The sequence below is a fragment of the Erythrolamprus reginae genome, chromosome 3 (assembly GCF_031021105.1).
Source record: "Erythrolamprus reginae isolate rEryReg1 chromosome 3, rEryReg1.hap1, whole genome shotgun sequence".
NCBI lineage: Eukaryota > Metazoa > Chordata > Lepidosauria > Squamata > Dipsadidae > Erythrolamprus > Erythrolamprus reginae.
Genome location: NC_091952.1, coordinates 85,047,713 through 85,071,640, shown reverse-complemented (window position 1 = coordinate 85,071,640; position 23,928 = coordinate 85,047,713). Strand labels below are relative to the sequence as shown.

The following is a 23,928-nucleotide window of genomic DNA, read 5'->3' as shown; positions in this document are numbered from 1 at the left end:
GCAGCAGCAGCAGCGGGAGCTTTTGGTACATCGTTCGAGGAGGGGAGGAAATCCCACCAGTCGGAGTCAAAGGCGAACCGACTCCACCCTCTCTTTACAAAAGCAGGACGTCTTGGGGTTTGTAGTCCTGAGCGGCCCTCTGTCGGGCGCTTTTCAATCAACCTCGCAGCTTCGTTCGACTACCGTGTCCAGAAATCCTACCACAGCTGAATTTTAGCGACCCGCCCTTTTTCAACCCACTTTGCCAATAGGCTGGATGGAGAGGCTGGAATGTAGGTGTAGTTGTTGGGCTGTGAGGGGAAGTTGGGCGGGGGTGGGCGGTGGAGCGTCAGGATAAGGTGCTGCTGTTTTATAATGTTGCAAACGTTGGAAGAGATACGTATGTGGGAAGGGGAGAGGGTTAGCCAGGCAGAATTGACTTAGACGTTAGCCTCGTGTTTTTTTTTAAAGCATTATTTTATTTATGTTATTATTTTTTTAAATAAAATTTAACCCTGAAATGTTCTTCCTCAAATAGCTATTTTCCCCCGCTTCGTCATTTTTTTCTTTTTTGGGAGTAAAGTCTCAAATACATTATTGTACTGGCAATGAAAGGAAGCGATGTTAAAATGAATTTTATTTTATTTATTTGTTTCTATGGGAGTCCAGGAAGCGTGTTTCTTTAAGAAGCCTGTTTAAACCTGTTTGCTTTTTCTGTAAGGAGATTTCCAAAGTTTGCAAAGAGGACAAAATGTAGGTCCTTACTAGAGGATGTAAAGAAACTGTTTTGACACTTTTAGAAGTCGACCTCCATCTTTGTCTCTAAAAGGACAATCTAGATTGTCCATCTCACCTTTTATTAGTTTATAAGCAACACAAGGCAGCAAATATGCATAATATCCCTTCCTTCTGTTTTCTTCACAAAACCACCCTAGAAGATGGGTTAGGCCTACCTGTCTTTCATGCCTAAAACAAGACTAGAACTCAATCTCCAGGGTTCTAGGAAAGCACCTTAACCACCACACTAAACTTGTGCAAAGTAGAAGTGTGTAAACCATTGCACTGGTTGATCGCTCTCACCATCAGAAAGTTCTTCTTTATTTCTTGGTTGAATCTCTCCTTGGTCAGCTTCCTGGAGAAAATCTATCTATGAGCTCTTTAGGAAACATAATCAATTCACAAATTTATGAGCTTTGCTTTCTGCTTTCTAAGGGCATGCCCAGATTTTATTTCAACCTCCTCTTCAGACTTTCTCAATTATTAGTAAAAAGTTGGTAGTATCTATCAATCTGTCAATGGTAACTATCAGAAATGATGTCTCATTTCAAATCTGCCTTAATTTGGTGATCAACTAGATCTACCACTATACTTGAGATTAGTCATCAGAGCAAAATTACCTAAAAGAAATTGTTAGTGGCTTTTTGTAAAAGTCCATAGTGGCTTTTTGGAATCTTAAAACCAGCTTAAAAATGGTTTAATTTTCCCAACTTTTTTCTCCCTCTTTACTTGCCCTTGGTAAAGATGTGCATTGAAACAAGAAGAAGAAAGTTGCAATTATAAGAGTGAATCCCTCTGTTGAACTCCAGTTGTCTTATCTCCATGTCCCTCTATTTGGAAGCTGAAAGAGAATGGTAACTGCCAATTCATACTCATTGTGTCAGAGGTCACAGTAATCTTTGAATTAGGTTAGTTGCTCAATTATTAACTTTGAACACTCTTGAATTTAGGATGAAGTTCTTACATGCTGAGAGTTTTATAACTGTAATGACTGAACACACCTAATGCATTAAAAGAAGAGGGGAAAAATTTAAGATGCTTATCCTTGAAAACAACCATCTACTAAAATAAGTCTTCGAGTTCTGTCTTGTAGAACTATAGGTCACATAAAAATGTAAGACTTTGCTCTGTTTTTTTAATTACTCAGAACAGAGCAAAGGATTGCAGCCTTTTAAAAAATCATTTATATTTTTGTTATACAGGTAGGCCGACCTTTCTGTTAATTGAGACATGTTGTTATGTGAGTTTTGCCCTACTTTACAACCTTTCTTGTCACATGACCAGACTACTTAGGGAATTGCCTGCTACCTCATACTTCCCCACGACCAATAAGGACCCACAGAGTTGGTCTTCTACAGGTCCTGTCAACCAAACAATGTCAGTTGCCGGGACTGTAGGGAAGGGCCTTCTCTGTGGCAGCTCTGATGCTATTGAACCAACTGCCGCCGGAAACTCCTACTATCTCCACCCTGCCAGCCTTCCAGGAAGCCATTAAAACTTGGCTTTTCCAGCAGGCCTGGGGCTGTTAAGTTGTCACCTTGATGTGACCATGAATGATTGAGAGTATGTATTTTTTGTCAGGATATTAATGTATTTTTATAGTGTTTTACTCTTGTTTATGACTGTATCTCTAGTTTATATTGTTTTTATTATTGTAAGCCACCCAGAGAACATTTGGAATTATATTTATATTAATTAATATAAATACAAAATGAACAAACAAACAAACAAACAAACAAACAAATAAATAAATAAATAGTTGTTAAGTGAATCACTGCAGTTGATAAGTTAGTAACCCTATAGATAAGTGAATCTGGCTTCCGTATTGACTTTGCTTGTCAGAAGGTGGCAAAAGATGATTACATAACCTTGGAACATGGCAACGGTCATAAATGCGAACCAGTTGCCAAGCATCTGAATTCTGATCACGTGATCATGGGGGAGCTGCAAAGATCATAGCTGTGAAAAATGGTCATATGTCACTTTTTTTTCAGTGCCATTGTAACTTTGAGTGGTCATTAAATGGACTACCTGTAATGTTAGTGTTTTTGATAAAGAGAATTTGAGCCTTGGAATGTAGGATAGACTCACGTATATTGTTCATAAAATAAATTATGATAGTAAATATTGGCAGGCCATGGAGCTGTAGCTATAACCCAGGGGGTAAAATGCTCCCGGTTTGCTCGGGGCTGTTGGTCTTCGGAGAGCAGGCCGCAAAAGGAGCACCAGGCTCCGCCCACCCACCGCCATTTGGGTTCTTTTACCTTTTGCGCAAGCACAGAACTCTGCGCATGCGCAGAGGGTAAAAGATCCCAAATGGCGGCACACAGACAGGTGGGTGGAGCCTTGCACTTCCTTCGAGACAAGCTCTCTGACAACTGACAGCTACGAGCGAATGGGAGCATTTCACCCCTGCTATAATCAGACAATCATGGTGGATATAGTAGCTTGATGATACACACAACCTAGGGGTATAATTGAAGCTAAATTGTAATGCTTCAGTTATTTTTTTAATCCCACCTTTACTATTTTTATGAATAATTCAAGGAGGCAAACACCATACCTTTCACCTATTTTCCCCACAACAACAACAACTGTTAATGTGAATTGAGTTGGGCTGAGAGAGGGAGAGACTGGCCTAAAGTCACCCAACCAGCTTTCATGCCTAGGGCAGCATACACAGTCTCCTGGTTCCTAGTCAGCGATGGGCTATGAGCCGGAACGCTAAATTGCACTTGCTGCTGCAGCTCGTAAGTTCTTGTGGGGCCAGGGCAATTTTGCTGCTGCACCTGTGGAGGTAGCAAAATCGGGCAGGGAGCCACAGGTAAAATCTTATTGAAACAGCACACCTACGAATCTATGCATGATTTTTCTACCTCCACAGGTGCAGCAGCAAAATCACCCTGGCCCCGAAGGAACTTATGAGCCGCGACGGCGAGCACAATTTAGCGTTCTGGCTCGTAGCCCACCTCTGTTCCTAATCCAGCGACGTAAACACAAAATCAAACTGGCTCTCTTATTCCAGAAATCATACTCACTTCATTTCTAGTCTGGTGACTTAACTACTAGACCAAAGTGGCACTCTACAGTTCTTACTGTTTTCCTGTTACAGTTCTTTACTGGAAAGGTAGCACTTTTAAAGGTTTATTGCTTTATGAACTTACAGTATCTCATAAATTGATTGCAGATAAACATTTGGCAAGCTGACAAATGTCAAGGAGGTTGCTGTCTAAACTCCCATTCATAAAATAAAAGAATGGCTCAAAGTTCCAAGCAGGGCATCCCTATATGTGCTTGTTCCAATCAGAGCAGAACAGAATTACAAAGTTGGAGGTCTTCTGGTCCAGAGTCCTTTGGGAGTTGGGCGGCATATACAGTAGTCCCTCGCTATACCGCGCTTCACCTACTGCGGCTTCACTTCATCGCGGGTTTCTGAGGAAGTCGATCGGCAGATTTAAACAGCCCGCCGAACTCGATCGGCAGGTTTTTAAAAAAAAATATATATCTAAAATTGTAAATACTGTATTTAAATACTGTATCTAAAATAAATACTGTGTGGGAAGGGTTTATAAACACTTAAAACAATGAAAACTTACCAAACAATTACCATATACTGTAAATACTTAAATAAGTACTATCAGTCGATAAATTCCCCATCGCGGATTTCACCTATCGCGGCCAGGTCTGGAACATAACACCAGCGATAGGTGAGGGACTACTGTAAATTAATTAAATAGATGGGTGGGTGGGTGGGTGGGTTGGATGGATAGATGGGTAGATGGATAGATGGATAGATGGATAGATAGATAGATAGATAGATAGATAGATAGATAGATAGATAGATAGATAGATAGATAGATAGATAGATAGATAGATAGATAGACTTGCTGCTCAAGCAGGAAATCCTATCCCAGTCATGGCAAACCTTTTTGGGATTGCGTACCAAAAGGGGGGATGCACGCTAGCACGTATGCATGTGCCCACCTCCATTCCCTCCCCCCCCACTCATGTGCACCCCCTACGATTCCCCCTGCAAATGCTTACAACCCCACGCATGCGCATAGGCCTCACTGAAGCCTAGGACGGTGAAAGAACAGCCAAATGGGCAAACTGGCTTGCAAAAACAGCACAATGGGCAAACAGGAAGTCACTTTTTCTGAACGTCCGGTTTGCCCATTGATCCATTTTTTGCACTCCAAGAGGGCAAAATGGCCTTCACCAAGGTCAAAAATTAGCTGGCCAGCACGCGCATGCACGCTGGAACTGACCTAGGGAAAAGCCTTGCGTGCCCTCCAGTATGGCTCTGTGCTGTCCTATACCATGTCAGACAAAATGGCTGCCCAATCTCATTTTAAAACGTTCCAGTGATTGTGCACCCATAACGTCTGAAGATTTCACAGAATTTCCACTGGTTGTTTTTACTGTCAGAAAATTCCTTCTTAGTTTTTGGCTGGATGTCTGTTTGGTAAGTTTCCATTCATTACTTTGGCCCTTCACATTTCAGTGTCTTGGAGTGAGCTGGGTTTTTTCCCTAAATTTCTTCAATTTACAATAGTATCTGCTACAGTATTTTTATATTGTGCTAATAGTAATTAGTAACAAATCAGTCTACTGTAGCAGAAGGCTTTCTGACTTTAATAGAGAGTGGACTATTAAAGGAGTGACAAATTCCTAATTATATGTAAAATACACTGCTCAAAAAAATAAAGGGAAACACTGTAACAATACAACTCCAAATAAATCAAACTTCTGTGAAATCAAACTGTCCACTTACGAAGCAACACTGATTGACAATCAATTTCACATGCTGTTGTGCACATTCAACTTTGTACAGAACAAAGTATTCAATGAGAATATTTCATTCATTCAGATCTAGGATGTGTTATTTGAATGTTTCCTTTATTTTTTTGAGCAGTATACTTCATATGCTGGTGGTAGCCAAGTGTAATAAGATAATGATCACCTAAATAAAAATGTATCTATTATTGAATTTGCCACAATGTATTTATTCTAAGAGTTGGTTCAAATCAACCACCATTTATGTGTCCCAAGAATATTTGCTAACATCTTTGGTAACTCTTGCTTTTTCAGGTTCAGCTGCTATTCATTGATAAATGGCAACAATACAGGGACAATGTGTGTATGTGCCTGAGTGAGGTAGCACAGCTGGAAACCCTCCCTGAAAATTTCTCCTTTTCCCTAGTTCTATAATTTTTTGAATTATTTCTTTAAGGACTTTTTCATTCACCTTAAAACCAGCACAAAGACAAGGCAAGTAAATTAGTTAATAGGAATGAAAGAATTTACAAATCAATTAAGCAGGATGAAATAATTATTTAATTAATAAATAATTTAAATAAACATTTAATACATCAAGAGGATGTTATTTTTTTGTATTGAGGTTTTATCCTTGTAACTTGAGTCTCCTGGAGTCATGCAGTTAGGCAACCATACAGCTTTTCTTAAATAAATAGGTATTGAGGAGTGTTATATGATCTGAAAAAAGGAACAAAATAAAAGATATTGGTAATCAAAATTCACAATTGCTTATTATAAGTGGGTTTTTTCCCTTCCTAGAGGCACATACATTTGATACACTTCCATGTTTCTGATTTTTAAAAAGCCCCATTTGCTAAAGGTCTGTTGTTCAATTTTTAAAAACATATTATGCATGCGTAAGCATTCTTTTAAAAAGAAGTTTAATACCTGAGACTTAATGTTGAAACACTGCCCATTTCTGATCTTGATATATAACCCCAAAAAATATTGGAATTGTCTGGTTTTATAGCACCATAAACCTGTCTAGCATTTCCCATTCACACCAATATGTGTGTGGTTTTCACGCTGAGAAAGCTTACAGCTGAATGGTGAAATCTCCAAAGAAGAAAACATCAGTGAGCACGTTGGAATGAATTTTTCGTGCGTATGAAAGTTTTTCCATACGTGTTACAACAGGTGCCGGGCTGACCAATGTGTGTGATTTTTGTGTGACCAACCAACTCGCGAAGAGCTTTCTACCTTCTGCCCTGTTGCTATGCGTTTCGGTAGCAGCTAATCTACTCTTCGGAGTATCCCATTGATAAACGGAGCCTATATACCAAACCGGTTCAATATAATTTAATAATAATTTATTAGATTTCTATGCCGCCCCTCTCCGAAGACTCCCCGAAGGTGCTTCAAAAAAACCAAAACAAAACCATTTTCACTTTCAGCATCTGCAATTCAGGAAAATCTTCTTTTTCAACATCGCTCCCTTCATAAGCTCCCTACTTCCCAACGCCGATTTTCCAAGCGGTCCTTCTCTCCGATCGTCCGAATCCGTTACAAAGTTTGGAGAGCTCGCTCCGAGATCGGAACGGGAAGGGTTCGAGCCCGTCAGGGAAGCTGTCAAAACCACCCGAGACAAACCAACCGGGGCAGAGGATACAGACGATACTCTCCACACGCGTCACCTCACATCTCTCACCCGCTCGGCGCAAAAGGAAAACGAGACTTAAAGACGCGCCGCCTGCCTGCCTCGCACAGAAGTTACTTCGCTCGTTCCTCCGGCTTTCCTCTTTTTAAAAAATTTTTCCAAACACCCCTCCCACACAATCACGGAACCCGGAAGTTTGTGTGTGTGTGTGTGTTGTGTGTGAGAGAGCGCGTCTCTCTGCGTGGTGGGTTGGCGTTTTCGTTTCGTGTGGCGATGTGTTGTTTTTTTCCCCTTCCCCTTTCCCAATTTCTATCACATGGCATCGTGCGAGAGAGATACAATAAAAAAAAAACACCAGAAAAATGGCGACAGTCACGTTGGGGCGACTCTGCGCTGCGTCATTAGATAATCTTCGCGCAAAGAAAGCTAAAGAACAAAGGCGAGGGGGTAAAAAAAAAAAAAACAAGCGGCGCGTCTGGAAAGGTGGGTGGGCGAAGGGCAGGGGAGGCTCGCTGGAGCGCGCGGGGAGCCGACGGGCAGGCGGGAGCGCGCGCGCGAGGGGTGGAAAGGGGGGGATGGAAGAGACTAGGGGGGGGGAGAGGTGCGCGAGCGCGTTTATTGCGGGGCACCGGGGTTGGCATCCCAACTCTTTATTTTCCTCCCATCCGCCCGCTCGCAAATTCGGCTTCATGGAGCCTCGGTTGCGGGGAGGGGGGGCAGTCCTGCGAGAGGTTGGTGGGTTTTTAACGCGAGTGGGGGGGGGAGCTTATATTAGCCTTAGGAGGGGAGGAGGGGCGGCGGCAAGCTCGGGGGGGAGCGAGGTGTAGATGCCTGTGCCCCCTTCTCCCCCTCCTCCTCCTTTAATAAACGCGACCCTGAGCGGTTTTGTGCGGTGGTGTTTTTGTTTTTTTGCGCGTTTCCCTCCGCGGTGGAGGAGTCTGCGCTCTAACTACTAGGCGTCCGGGGCCACCGCCAAGCGCGCTTTGGCCAAAGGGAGCCAATGTTTGCCTTTTCTTGGGCTCGCGAAGGGTGGGGGGGGGGGTGGACGACGACGGCGGGATATAAAAGACCGGGGTGAGAGAGAGAGAGAAGCACGGGGACTGGAGGTGGGGGGACCCGTCCCATCCTTGGCAAAGATCCCCTCAGTCCTCGGGTGGGTCTTCTGAGGAGGGAGGTTTGGCTCGGCCGCCGCTTGACGGGCAGAGCGAGCGAGGAACGGGGAGGGAGGGAAGCGGGGCTGTGGTGGTTGCGGGGCGAAGGGAAGGCGTCCACTCCGGCGGTGCCTCTTTAAAAATGTGGCGCACTTCTTATTTTTCCTTCAGATTCCTGGCCCGGTTCCTTTTCCAGTCAAGTGGTTGTAAATATAGCCCGGGTGTTGTTTACATGAAACCGTCCAGGGGGAGGAGCGCGGAGAGGAGGAGGAAGAGGAAGGCGGAGGAGGAGGCTTCGCTTCCCAAGCTGGCAAGAGGGGTGAGTTCTCCCCAAAAAAGGAGGAGCTACCGGTGGAAACGGAGGGCCGGAGGCTCGGACCCAGCGGTGTTCGGTATGCGCGCTTGGTCGGCGAGCGCCTCTCTCGCTGCTGCCCTCCGGGCGCCTGCCTGCTGGGGTGGAAGAAGCGCCTGGTGGGCGAGTCAGGTTGCCTCCCTCAGTCGGGGCTTGGCTTGTCCTCCAAAATGATCTCCCTCTCCCTATCTCCTTCCCCTCCCTCTCTCCTCCCTCCCTCTCTCTCCTTCCCCCTCCCTTCCTTTCTCTCTCTCTCCTTCCTCCTCTCTCCTTCCCCCTCCCTCTCTCCCTCCCTCTCCCCCCTCCCTCTCTCCTTGCCCCTCCCTCCATCTCTTTCCCCCTCCCTTTCTGTCTCCTTCCCCCTCCTTCTCTCCTTCCCCCTCTCTCCGACTCTTTCCCCCACCCTCTCTCTCCTTTCCCCTCCCTCAGTCTCTTTCCCTCTCCTTCCCCCTCCCTCTCTCTCCTTCCCCTCCATTTCTCTCTCCTTCACCCACCCTCCCTCTCTCTCCTTCCCCCTCCCTCCCCCTCTCTCTCTTTCCCTCTCATTCTCCCTTCCCTCCTTCCCTCTCCTTCCCCCTCCCTCCCCTCCTCTCTCCCTCCCTCCCTCTCTTCCCCCTCTCTCTTCCCCTGCCTATCTCCTTCCCCCTCTCTCTCTTCTTCCCCCTCCCTTCCTCTCTCTTTCCCTCTCTCATTCTCCCTCCTTCTCCTTCCCCCTCTCTCGCTCTTTCTCCTTCCCCCTCCCTCTCTCTTTCCCTCTCTCTCATTCTCCCTCCCTCCTCCTTTCCCCTCTCTCCCTCTCTCCTTCCCCCTCCCTCCTTCTCTCCTTCTCCCTCCCTCGCTCTCTCTCCTTCCCACTCTCTCCCTCTCTCTTTTCCTCTCTCATTCTCCCTCCCTCCTTCTCTTTCCGCCTCCCTCCCTCTCTCCTTCCCCCTCCCTCCCTCCCTCTCTTTCCCTCTCTCCTTCCCCCTCCCTCTCTCTTCTTCCCCCTCCCTACCTCTCCTTCCCCCTCCCTCCCTCTTTCCCTCTCTCATTTTCCCTCCCTCCTTCTTCTTCCCCCTCCCTCCCTCTCTCTCATTCTCCCTCCCTCGCTCTCTCCTTCCCCCTCCCTCCCTCTCTCTTCCCCTCTCTCCCTCCCTCCCTCTCTCCTTTCAGTTTTGAGCTTCTGAGGCATGGAATGGCTTTATTTATTTATTTATTTATTTATTTTGTCAGGTACGTATTGGTAGCATACAAATATATAACACTGTTTATATACATGGTATTGGTACTTAGTAAGAGGAAGCCATTAGGACAGGGACGGTAGACACACTGGTGCACTTCTGCACACCCTGCCTTTCCACCAATAAAGCAGAAGCTGGACCTGGGTGGGATCAAAACCTGTTTCTCCCTTGGAGCTTTCCCGATTTCTGGACCTGCGGACCCCCACCCCCATCCCAGATTCCCAATCAGCATGGCTAAAAAGGCAGCATCATCTTGGAGGGAAAGGAGGTGAACTTGTGGAGGGTTATGCTACTGGGTCCTCTTCTCCATAGCAGAGAAGGTCCAGCCCCTCTAGCTGTCATGCTTGTCTCATCTATTATGTACGTGTGTGTGTGTGTGTGTGTGTGTCTGTGTATCATTGTTGGGAAGAGTTCCTTGCCTGTCATTCTTGCCATGCAAATGACAAGCAACAATTACCCTCTTGCTTATCAATTTGCATCCGTCAAATAACAGAGCAAAATTCTCTCCTGCTTGTCCTCCTGCTTGACTGGAAGGACCTAAAGTCCTGACGCATCCTGGCTTCTTGGAGAGATCTTAACAAGCCAGGATTAACGGCACTTTGAAATGCCGCCTCTGCCAAAAGTCATTTATCTGGGCAACTCCTGAATGTATAGAGAGGACTCTGTGGATGATACAGAGTATGAGTTATTTCGCCATTCTTAGGGCGTTTTTATTCTGTCCGATTCAATGAAGTATTGGAAAGAAAGGTGTGTAAATAAGCTTCTCAGGATTCTCTGTCCACCCATCAGTCTGTCCCATCAGCTGAAACATTTCAAAAGCAGGATGGATGGGAGCAAAATGGGTGAACGTGGGGAAAAAGCTGGCAAAGAAAAGACTAGAGTTTGAAAATGGCCAGATGTGCCTGGAGTCTGTGGAGAGAGAAAATAAATGAAAAATTTCCCAATGCATTCCTTTGGAAAAGGGCATGAATTTAGACTATTAGTGGTTGTTCCATCTTAAGATCCTTTCCCACTTCCTTCCTGGTCACATGACCCAGAGTGAACAATCAGAGTTTGGAAAGAATTGCAGAAGTCGCGTTCTGCATTGGTTCCCTACCATGTTATGCTTTCCAATACAGGAAGTGTTGTGGCCCACCAGCAGCCTGTGCAGCTGATAGCTGATTGAGACAGTGAGGAGGCTGGTGTGGTGATTCGCCAGTGGGCTGTGCAGCTGGCACCAGTGTCCGACGTGGAGAAGAGTTGGTGCCAGAGACAGGGATTCAGCCAGGGCCTTCAGAACCTCCAGAGGCTGTCATGAGGGCAAAAGAAGAGGCGGAGGAGGAGCCTGTCAATGAGCACACAAAGCTGTCAAAAGGCCGTAATGGCTCCGGCTCTATGGAATGAACTCCCCCCCCCAATGGATATGAATGGTCTAGTCTTAAGGGTCTTAGAATTTTTCTTAACTTTGTTTTATATTGTTGGAGTCCATGAGGAGTTGGACGGCCTATAAATATCAATCAATCAATGGTTCCTGAGGAGAAGGACTACTCAGGAGTAAGGTTTGGTCATTCCCATAGTCTATTTAAGGAAGAAAAAGGACTGACCAATTTGCAGGGAACAACTTAGTTTATTCCACAACTTGTCTGTGACTTCGAAACTCCTGTTTAAAAGACGTCCAGTTTCTTGCAAATTTCTCCTGGACATTCTGCTAACAACAGTCAGATTGTGTGCTGTTATCAGAAAGACTGTGTGGGACTTTCTTTTTGCCGGCTGTTAAGAAGGTTAATTAACAGCTGTTGCACCCAAAGGACTGGTTTATCATTTCATTGACTTTAGAACAACTGCTAAGATAGATAATTAGCGTTTTGTTAATATTAAAACAAGGTTTGTTCAGAGGCTTGTTTGTGCTGTGTTCCTTGGTCCAGCAGCTGGGTCAGAACAGGAAAGAGATTAAATAAAGAGACTTGGGACTTTGTTTATCAACAGGATAATTCTTGGAAAACGAAATTGGATTGGCAGGAAATTCCAATAAAAGAACAGTGAGTTTGAATAGGGGCTGGATCTGGACCAGAACTTCAAATCTGCAGTGTATCCCAATGGAAGAAGTAGTTGGGCAGTGGGCTCAGAATGCTAAGCCCCCTACCTTCCTAGAATGAAGCTGTAACTTAAATCCTTGGAAAGAATTCCAGAAATCAGGCTTTTCATGTTTCCTGTATATTTTGCTTTTGCAATACATTTTTACCCTTAGCCTATCCTAGCTTCTTAGTGAATGCATGATTGGGGTGTAATAAGTGTCATTATGTCTCAGTAACTATATTTCCCAGTATCACACTTTCCCCATAATTGAGATAAAGTGCTAATCTTCCCATTCTTTAATTCTTGAACAAAAGGCTATATCCAATAAGCATTAAAAACCACTATCCCCATATAGACCTCTAGCCTCTATTGCCTTTGATTAAAATCACTGCCAATCACCTAACTTCCTGTAAGGAACTATGCAAGTTTTATATAGCTTGAAACAGTCTTCGCTGATTTGAGAATGAGTGGAAATATACTATTTAATCACCTGCACAGCTAATTTGTCTCACTCATGGACAGGAATGAAGTGAAAGCTATATAACAAAAATGCATCAATACAAAGTGACTTTTGTCACTTACTGGCCATGTTCAGTTAACTATAAGTAGAAAAAGGACATAAAGTATTGGCATGAAAAAAACTGATATGCTGACTGATCCCAGGTATATTTATATTGCAATACAATAGGAGACCTAGGTATGTGTTTACAATTACAGGCTTAATCTTAAATTTGTATAATCTGCAGCATCCCTGTAGTATCTTTGTTAAAACTAGGTTGCCCCAAGGGAATTTGGTTTTCAGGCCTGAGCTGCTGCACCTTCTAGAAATTAACTACTATAATCTAAACAAGTCTGAATTAATTAATCTTCATCATTCTGATGTTAAAAGTAATGGATGTAAGTAGTCCCCAGAAATATTAACTCAAAAATCCAGTTGACACGTCCATTTTCTCTTACTGTTCTTCTGTTGCAATTTATACCTCTATGCCTGAAAACTTGCATCTCATTATCTTATGCAAATCATCTCTGTTACCTCCTCTGGTTACATTTTGCTTTATAACATGGGATTTTTTAAAAAAAATCTAGCAAAATGAAGTCTAGGGTCTCCCTTGTTCATATCTTGAAACAGAATGGCTGCAGTGCTGGGATTGTTAGATCCAATTTTTTGCTTCACAATGATGGAATAGGTTATATTTTAACAAAATATAGGAGTGTTTGTTCTCTCTGGCCAGTAAGTAACAAAAGTCCAGGTTTGTGACCTTGATTCTTTTATTGCAGCATCTGTGGTTTTGATGGAACTTTTCTGTAAATACAGAGACATTCTAAATTTATTTGTGAATAGAATTTGACTTCTCTATATATATTAGTCTTATTTTCCCTCTCTCTCTGTTACCCCCAATAGACAGCAAAGAAGTGAAGGTGTCTTATGCCTTTTTCTGAGGAATGCAGCTTCTGATGTTGCCAACCTCAAAACTGTAAGTATTTTTCTGTGGGTTTGTTTGTTTGGACTATGAGGCTTTGATGGAAAAGAAAATACTAGGATTCAATGTCAACTATGACTGACAGTAATAACGTGCTTGTGAGATGAATGTGTTGAATTATATATTTGTTTAGTGGTCTTGACAAGACAAGTATCATTTGGGGTGGATGAGAATTCTCCTGTCTCACACAGAATTCTTAAGCAAATATTAAAAATAATGTAGTGGAAGAGAGTGGTATTTTTAAAAGCAGAGTCTAGCAAGAAGTATGTACAACAACATTTTGCAGATAGATGGTGCAGTTGAGAGGAGATGATGTCTGCATGATTTTGTGATATATCATTTTTCTCTATTTGCAAACAGTGGTCTTTTTAATTCTGCAGTCTAATGTGTACTTAACTTAAAGTATTTCTAAGTAAACATGCTAGGCTTGGCTTGTACTTTATGGATCTTGAGTAGGTAAGATGTAACTCTCAGCTTGGTAAATTTTTGTTGTGAGCCTCTCTGAATCCACGGAGAGGGGCGGCATTCAAATCTAATAATACATTAAATTAAAATTGGTTACAGTCTTTCCAAAAACATTCCAGCAACTATTGCCTAGAAAGTGAAGGGTGGAAATCAGATGTGGGAAAACAGAGCAAAACAAAAGACAACTAAGTAAAAATATAGCAACATGTAAATATGAGAGCCAAGACCTGGAGGATCATTGTCCAAGGGGCACGATGGGTCGGACATGCCTTCACAACTAACAACAACAAAAGTATGAGATCAAGTTTGGTCTAGTGGTTAAGGCAAACGGCTAGAAAGTGAGAGATGGTGAATTCAAGTCCTGCTTCCATTGCACAGGGAGGTTATTGTTCACCAGCTGGAGTTATTTGTAAAAATAATAACTAATTTAAATTTTAAAATGTAAAATAAAGAAATCTTAATTATTGACTTATGTTAAGATGGAAGTTTTTCAGAAATTAAATTGGCCAGAAGGGTTTAATTTATTTATTTTTTGTAAAAAGAAATCGTGGGAGAGATCTAGGTAATGTAAGTTTATAGGGGGGGGAAATCTTTTTTTTAATAGCATCTGCAGTGCTTTCAGGCCTTAATAGACATAGATGGTTAAATTGAGAACACCTTCTGCTAAAACTTACCTGAAATTAGTCAATTATCTTAGTAGAGCTTGTACTCAAGTTCCCAGTGGATAATGTTTCAAATTTTGGTCAAGGTTACAGGAATTTTTTGCTAATCACACTCTAATGCATTTCTGTCAATTTAAAAGTGGTTAAGTATAAAGATTGAAAAACTTCATGCTGCTATATAGAAGGAAGAGCCTGTACTTCTCTGGAAATTTAAAAGGAATATAAATTATGCATTTAAAGGCAGAGATTGAGTGTTTATTATTCAGTTGTATTATTGACACCTTTTGTAGCAGTTGAGGAAGAGACTATAGAAGTTTAGTAGTATAAGGATAGCCTGTCATAGCTATTTTTTGCATATAAATTTAGTCAGAGTAACCACTTTACATTTCAGTGAGGCAGGACAAAGAGTTTAGGCAAAGGATGCAGTAAGATTTTCACCAAACTTTATTTTAAAAAATGATCCCCAAATATACCAAATTAAATTGTTTCAGGGGAGGGAGGCAACCTTCAGAGGATTTTAACAACAGTTATTGTGGTTACTTTTTAATCTCTTAGAATCACTATCAATGAATGCTAATCAAATATTTGAAGGTCTTGGGTTTGTCTTTGGTGCATGCTTCCACATTTGCCTATTAAGCTGTCTGTCATAATAACACCCATTGGAGTTAGCAAAAATAGGAGGAAATTCTGGGAACTGAAGTCTTAAAGGTTGCCAGGATTGAGAAACTTTATTCACAACAAAATACCTTACTCCGCCAGACTTGAAATTCTTGGTTTAGACAACTTACAACTCCGTCGTCTCCGTTCCAACTTAATTATAGTTCATAAAATCATATACCAAAATGTCCTACCTGTTAACGACTACTTCACCTTCAACCGCAACAACACACGAGCACGAAATCGATTTAAACTAAATGTCAACCGCTCCAAACTTGACTGCAAAAAATACGACTTCAGCAACAGAGTAATCAACGCCTGGAATGCACTCCCTGATTCTGTGGTTTGTTTACTCCTAACCCCAAAACCTTTAACTTTAGACTATCTACAATTGACCTCTCCCCCTTTCTAAGATGTCTGTAAGGGGCGTGCATAAGCACACCACTGTGCCTACCGTCCCTGTCCTATTGTCTTCTTTTGTTACTTTTTATCATTACAGTACTTATCTAATGTTTTATTTGTAACCTATAATTGTTTGACAAAATAAATAAATAAATAAATAAATAAATAAATAATTTGAGAAGGAAGAGGAATTTTAGCAGCCCTTAAACTGTTTTCCTGATGTAAGTGCCAGGTATGAGCCGGGGTTGCACAGCAGGTAGAGTGCTATACTACAGGCCACTGAAGCTGACTGTAGATCTGTAGGTCAGCAGTTCAAATCTCATCACTGGCTCAAGGTTGACTCAGCCTTCCATCCTTCCGAGGTGGGTAAAACGAGGACCCAGATTGTGGGGGCAATAGGATGGCTCTGTTAAAAAGTGCTATTGCTAACATGTTGTAAGCCGCCCTGAGTCTAAGGAGAAGGGCGGCATAAAAATTGAATAAATAAATAAATATAACTACTACATATGCCATTGAGTGGTGACTTCTAAGTCTCTGGGTGTCTTTAGATTGGCTCAGTTCAAACCTAACTCACAGTGTTGTTGTGGTGGTGAAATGGGGAAAAGGAGCATAGTGTATGTACCCCATGAGTTTCTGAATGGAAAGCTGGGTATAATCTCACAAATAAAAATAGATCTAAGACACACCCAAGGTTGTTATGTCTGGGAATTCTGGCAGTTGCTCTCCTAAAACAACTGAGAGGTTGCTATGTTCAGAATTTCTGCACTGAGCCATGATTTAATATTATATGAATGAGTTCCACCATGACTAAATTGAAGACATTACCAGTTTTCAATTACATTTTTTTTAAAATCAGAAATTATTTAATGATATATCCACACCTTTAAAAAAAACTATATGTTTCTTAATGTTTGAACTTTAAATGCAAAATAATATTTTCATTTTTTTTATGCGGCCATGCTAAAGTGTATTTTACGTGCTGTTGATTCAGAATGTATCATCATATTATTAAAATATTATATTATTAAGGCTAAAATATATAAAGGAATGTAGTAAGTTTCTTCACACCAAATACCGTAGATTACTAGTCTATTTATTCTAGCATTGTTTGTTTTGAATAGAATTTTCTAGGAACCTCCCTCAGTTCTATCTGAAGATCCACCACCAACTGGATAAGGGAATTAATGCATCTTTTAAAAGTAGGTTGCAATTATGTGTTTCATTGTAGAGCAAAAAAACTGCATCCGGTCCCAATGCTACAGTCTATTTTAAACTTTGGAATGCCATTTCTGAGCAGAGGAAACCCATAACCTCATCTTGTTATAATTATTTCCCCAATATGTCAGCATCATCTGAAGAATTCATAATTTATATACACATTTCTAAGCAATAATCCTTTTTTTATTTGGATGGTGTGGAATGGCCTATTGTCTGCAAGGAACATAAATCCTTCCATTCTCCACTATACTGTCAGAGCTGGAGAAGCTTCTTGAACGAGAAGCAAAACGTCTTCAAAAGAAAAAACAAGAAAGTCCAGTTGCCATTTGAAAAAGCACCTTTAGGACAACCGTGACTTGGATGATTGAGAATCTCCATACATTTTTAGCTATGCATTGGGGATGAACACCCTTCAAATGGTATGGGAGTATGAATGGCTTGACAGAAAAATTTCAGACTACACGAGCCATTTGCACTTCAGTTTGAGATGCAGCCAATATAGATTCATCCCCAACAGCCTGGGCCTGTCCTCAACAATGAAGGGACACAGGGCAGAAAACACCACATGTCCAAGAAGGCTCCCCAGCCATTTGCACTACTCAGGTGATCCTGAGAACACAAATAAACCTCAACAAAAGAATTCAATTGGCCAGCTGTCTACAAGGAATATACCCATATATCTTTCCATTCCCATTGTTGTCAAAGCTGAAGAAGCTTCTTGAATGAGAAATGAAATGTCTTCAAAAAGGGGAAAAGAGGATCCAGTTTCCACCTGTAAAAGCACTTTTGGGAAGACTGAATAAGTAGGAGCAGTCCTTTATCAATAGTAAACACTGTTACTTCAGACTATCCCATAGTAGTCTCTTAAGGGTGCTTTTGCCAAAAGGCAAAATGGACTTCTTGGTTGTTGTTGCTTTTCTTTGAAAATGTTTCTCTTCTCATTTAAGAAACTGTTTCAGCAAACTGAAGAAATTATTGGATGAAAAGTGAAACGTTTTTAGAGTGGGAAAAACAAGGAAATCCAGTTGCCTTTAAAAAAAAAAAATTGGGACAACAATAACCTGGATGATTGATAATCCCCATAGACAGTAATGAGCAGCCAAACTTTTTACTGCCACACTGTGGGTGTGGCTTATTTTATGGATGTGGCTTGATGGTCATGTGGCCAGGTGGGAGTGGCTTGAATGATCAAGCATTAACGTGAACTGTTAAGTTCTCGACTTACAACCTCACCAGTGTCGCTCTCTGGGGTGACAATTTGCTTCGCATTTCCCGCACTCTCCTTCCTGGGTCACCCCCTGCCTCAGGCTGGGTAGCTTGATGAACAGGTGCCAATCAGCTGTTGAGAAAAGTGGGGGGAGGAAATGATCCCCCTGCAACTCCTGCCGGTACTGGTCTTCGTGCCGCTTTCTGAGGAGGAGGGGGGTGGGATAGTCAGCTGGAGGTGGGCACACAGTTTCATTTCCGCTGGTGGAACTGCGTTCCACCCCGTCCTGCCTGTCCACCTATGCCCATAGATGTGGCCTCCCTTAGTATTAGGTGAAAAGCTGACTTAAAATCAACAAAAGTTGTAAGAAAACTTTAAGGTTAGGCACAGATTGGCACTATAGTTACATTTCTGTGTAGATCAAAGTTCTTACAAAGATACTATATTCATTCACATGATTATACTGTTGGTTCCATCTGTCTCTACAGCTATTGGTTGTCAAATGTCAGAAATGTAAGTTCTAGATATATTTACATACGCTTTAGTGAGGACATCAGGGTAGTGGAATCAGTCTTCATCACACAGTGCAAATACAATTCCTACTGATTTGTTAATAGTTTGTTTGGGGGGTTTTTGGCTCTCCGCATAGAAACTCCTTGACCTTCAATGGGGTGTTTTGCTCACATATTGTATGGGAAGATAAATAAGGGGAATCCCTGCTTCTAGTTTATTTACACATGTTGATTTTGTTTGGAGCCTTTAGATGTCTGTCTCTGTTTGCACTAGTACGGGTTTTGGGAAGATGCATGTGACTTTACACATGCAATAAAATACAGGTAGTCCCCAACTTACAAACAGATCTGAGACCAGAATCTTTGGTTGTTGAGCTAAGTGGTATTTGAACATCCATCCTGAAATCTAAGCAGGATTTGATTTATTTATTTATTTTATTTGACTTCTATACCGCCCAAATCCTGAGGATTTTGGCACAGAGTATTTGCAGCCACACACACACACACACCATCCCCAGAAAACAGACTCTGTCATTTCTGGGACCATGCTGTAAAAAAAATAAAAATAGATGAATGGTCAAAAGTGGTTGCTAAATGAATGGTTATAAAGGGAGAACTACTTTTAGTTTTCGTATTTTTCGGAGTATAAGACACACCAGAGTTTTTAGTTTTTCGGGAGGAAAATAGGGGAAAGAATCTGCTTACCAGGTATTATTTGGCTAGCGTTCTTAGCCTGGCCAGCTTCAGTACGTTATTTTATCCCCTTGTTATGACTTTAAAAAAACTTTATTCAGAGAGGGTATCAATGAAAGAGCTTGCAAGCCAGAAAAAGCTGGGAACATCATTAGCACCTGGAAAGAAACATTTGGAGCAAATAGAGCAATGGAAAAAACCCTGCAAAGACTTATGGCTTGGAAAACATTCTTCGCAGAGAATAATAATGAAAGAGCTTGCAAGCTGCTAAGAGCTGGTAACATCATTAGCCTCTGGTTAGGGCTAAAAAGAAACTTATTTGGAGCCAATTAGAGAAATGGAAAAAAAACCTGCAAAGATTTAGGGCTTGAAAAACATTATTTGCAGAGAGAAACAATGAAAGAGTCTGCAAGGTAAGAGCTGGGAAGATCGTTAGCAGCTAGTTAGGGCTGGGAAAAATACTGCATTCAGAGTATAAGATGCACCCAAATTATCAACCTCTTTTAGGGAGGAAAAAGGTACACCTTACACTCCAAAAAATATGGTAATCCTGCCAGGTGCTAATTAATCAATTCAATGGATTGTTTCCAAAGACAGCCTGCTACCAGAATGGTCAGGTGCTACACTCTGGTAGCAATTTTCAGGATGCAAACACAGCTGCATGTCCCTACTTGAGATTTGGCTTCTGCACATGCGCAGTTAGCGAGAGTGAGATTTTGTCAATTTTCACTGTTTTTTTTATTTTCGTGCATGCTCTGAAGCAAAAATTTTGATGAAAAGAGCCAGAATTTTGCTCTCGCATGCGTCTCACAAGATTTTGCTCACTGCGCATGCGCAGAAGCCAGTACTCGCACCAATGGGAGCACACATGCCCGCTGGGTGCCCACGTGCCTACAACAGGCGCACCAGTAGCGCAGGAGACGGCAGTCTTTCGCTGGTTGTCTGTTTTTTGTCCTAACTTTATTTTTTAAATGGTTGAGCATTTGTCAGATATGTTTTCATCCCATTACTGCCCTCTTCTGGTTTTCTTTAAAAAAATGTGTTTTTTTTCAGGTGTCTCTCAATCAAACTGGAGAGGAGAGGTGAGTTTCCTCTACTTCTGTTCCCTGGACTCTAACCAAAAGTCCAGTCCTGAAAACATAACTGGACACAAAAGTTATTAATTTTGTGGCAGATAATTAGGAATACCTTATGGATAATAAGGAATACCTTATGGATAATAAGGAATACCTTATGGATAATAAGAACAGGTGGATGCAGTCTTTTGCTGTGTGGAACTGTACTTAAAACCGTAAAGATGCCCCAGTAGAGTACATATCAAAGTAAGTACCATATTTTTCTGAGTATAAGATGCACCTTAGTTTTGGGAGAGGAAAATATGGGGAAAATCTTACCTACCAGGTATTTATCTGGCTAGCACCCTTAGTCTGGTCAGTTTCAGCACATTATTTTATTCCCTGGTTAGGGGTGGGAAAAAAAACTTTTTTGGAGGGAATCCCAATGAAAACAAGCCTGCAAAGACTTAGGTCTAGAAAAAAACTTCAGAGTAGCAATGGAAACAAGCCTGCAAGCAGGGAAGATCATTAACATCTCCTTAAGGCTGGGGGGAAAAGCTTCCAAAAAGGTATATTTGGAGTATAAGATGCCTCCAAATTTTCAACCTCTTTTAGGAAGGGAGGATTTAATTTAATTTAATTTAATTTAATTTAATTGACTTATATGCCACCCAATCCCATGGGACTCAGGTGCGTCTTATACTCTGGAAAATATGGTAAGTGGGCTGTGTCAAGCTTAGGGGAACTATTTAAGAGATGAAGTGTCAAACCATTTGATTTCTGAGATAAAAATTATAGGAGCCCCAAATTTAGCACTAAACTGTATTTTTATTTCTAATGTGCCCTGGGGATTTATTTTATGGGAAATCCTGTACATCTGTTTTGCAAAACCCAGGTCTGGCTTGGATGAACAGCAGAATAGTTAGCTCATCCTTAAGTGACATTAATTTCATCAAAGTTATGAAAAAAATATTTAGGACTTATGTTATTGACATATGTGGCAGAAAAACATAAATTCCAGAGATATTTTTCTTTTCTCTCATCAGAAATCTACATTGCTAGCACTAATCTGGGTGGTTCAGTTACTATTTTATCAATAAATATACAAACAGTGTTTGTTTAATCATTTTCTACTTATTACACATAATTAACTAGAGAACTTTCAGCACAGTGAACAAATATACTATTCAGACAAGGCTTCTGCTTATATGTACTTAATTGTCAGGTATATTTGAAACAAACAACATAAAGCTTTCAGGAAGTTTGGAGTTCATTGTGGTATTCTTCTTCTTTTGAACCTGCAGCTATGGATCAACTGATGGAACCTGCACCTTGGGTGGTTCTACTGTGAAGTCAGGCAATGATTGACAGGCTGCCCTGGCTCAGTTATCACTGTGCTGATGCTGTCTATACTAAAGGTACAGTACTGTGATAACTGAAGGATGGTAGCCATCTTAGCTTCAAAGGAATTCAACATATCGAGATCGAAGACATTACTTAATTCTATAAGACTTTTGATGCTTTATAGATGAAAATTAAAGAGAACGCACCTGGATGCTGGAAAAACATATTTACAGTTTTGTGGCTTACCATTTCATTTCTTAAAGGGATGAAACATGCTTAGATTTATGACTATAATCAAAAAATGTGTGCAGAAATGAATAGACAATGAAAATTAAAGATAAAGAGGACTCAGAGTTTTACAAAGTTTGGGTGACATTTTATGAATGGTTTGAAAAAGAATGTAGATAAAGTTTTTAATATTAATTTAATATACCGTAAGTTGGATAAAAGGAAATGAGAAAGATTATTATTATAACTCAGAGGACAAATATAGACACGGAGGCAGCATTAGATAAGTAATAGAAATAAAGATTTAAGACTGTGATTATAAGAAAAAAAGAATGAGAAAAGTAATCTAATCAGTCATTTAATATAATTAAAATTAGCTATTTGGAATAATTTTTTGGACAGACTGAACTACTGGGAATTTGGAATGCGATTTAGGCTACTCTGTTAGTTTATTACAAGAGATAATACAATCATATCAATTGGTATTGAAGGTATATGTGTTGTTATGTATGTTTTTTTTAATGTAGGGAAAAATAAACTTTTTCAAAAAAAATAATCAAAAAGGAAAGGCTTAAGGTGTCGTTTGCTTTATTATCATATTTGGAGGATTCCACAAAAAGTTATAATACACTGAATCAGTCATTCCAAAGAATGAGTGTCTCTCTTTGCTGAAGTCTAAATAAACTCTGAAAGGAATCCTTAAACAGCAGTTTGGCAGATCGAATCTCACCAGGCTCAAAGTTGACTCATCCTTCCAGCCTTCCGAGGTGGGTAAAATGAGGACCCAGATTGTTGGGGACAATTTGCCAACTGTCTAAACTGCTTACAGAGGGCTGTAAAGCACTGTGAAGCGGTATATAAGTCTAAATGCTATTGCTAAGTGCTATTAAACAGTTTGGAAGCATCCCAATTTTAGGTTCTTGAGCCTTGCAAAATTAAGAGGCTGAAATATTCAGTACTTTTGTAAAAACATAGTTTGGGATTTGGCAGAGTCTTAAGACCTTAAGACCAAAATGCCTTCTAGATCCTCATTCTAACCCACTTTTCTCTTAACATATTTTAAATGTAACCATTTAACATAGATGCATCTTTTTCAAAAACAGTTATGCAGTGAAGCAAAGCAGCATGCTCTCTGCAGGTATTTCCTAGGTTTGGTACAAATTTAATCCTGACTGTCCCATTATGGATGAGTTATATTCTCCGTCAAAGGTATTTGGAGCTACAATTAGAAACAACATGAATTGTATTTAGGACTATTTTAGGATTGGTACACAATATCTGAAACCATTTTTGAATTCATAATTACCTCCATATTCTAAATTAAGCATGAATTGGTTCATCTTAACCACAGTTAAGACTTTCATATCTACAGAGAATGACCCAAAAGAAAAATCCAGTTTGTGTTTATCCTGCCTGCTAAGCTCTCTTTTGTGTATTTCAGAAGAAACATCCTGTTTAGGATTTTTTTTTGCGGGGGGGGGGGTAAAACTCTGACCAGGTACATACAATATATACAAACTTTCTAAAATAAGCCATATTGAAAAAAGTCCTAAATGGTTTTGGGTTTTTTTGAGCCATCCAAACATGCAGTGTTCAAAACTGACCACAAGAGGGAGTCAGAGCATTTCTGTTTCCACAAATTTACATTTTCCTGGGAAGAATCTGAAGAATGTTTAGCAGCTCCAGTGGGGCCACCAGCACATTCCAGGCACAAATAAATACATAACACATTTCCGTTTAATTATTATTTCATAAAGGAGCATAAACATAGGAAAAATGTTTAGTGGAGCTTAAGAGGCATTCTTGGAATCCAGCTTAAAAATATGGCAAGATGCTTGGTGAAAACTACAGGTGCATTGTTAATAATTTTCAGGGTACATGAATTCCAGGCAGAAACTGGGAAGAAGCAAAAAAAAAATGAAAACGATATAACCTCAAGGATGCTTGTGCTCTCTGGCCAAAACACTCTGCTCTAACTCCCTACCACTAGCACCACCAATTTCAGAAAGGACACTTTCAATTTTCCATCTGCCTGAATGTATTGTTATTTGCTCT

General features: G+C 41.0%; 1 long non-coding RNA gene across 1 annotated transcript; it reads left to right on the top strand.

The window, feature by feature from the left end:
* The first annotated feature begins 7,338 nt into the window (after nt 1-7,338).
* On the top strand, nt 7,339-22,444 carry LOC139164225 (uncharacterized). Its single transcript, XR_011558589.1, has 6 exons — nt 7,339-7,618; nt 8,494-8,641; nt 13,352-13,424; nt 16,738-16,815; nt 20,300-20,328; nt 21,606-22,444. It is a non-coding gene; the product is annotated as an uncharacterized lncRNA (long non-coding RNA).
* Nucleotides 22,445-23,928: the final 1,484 nt, after the last annotated feature.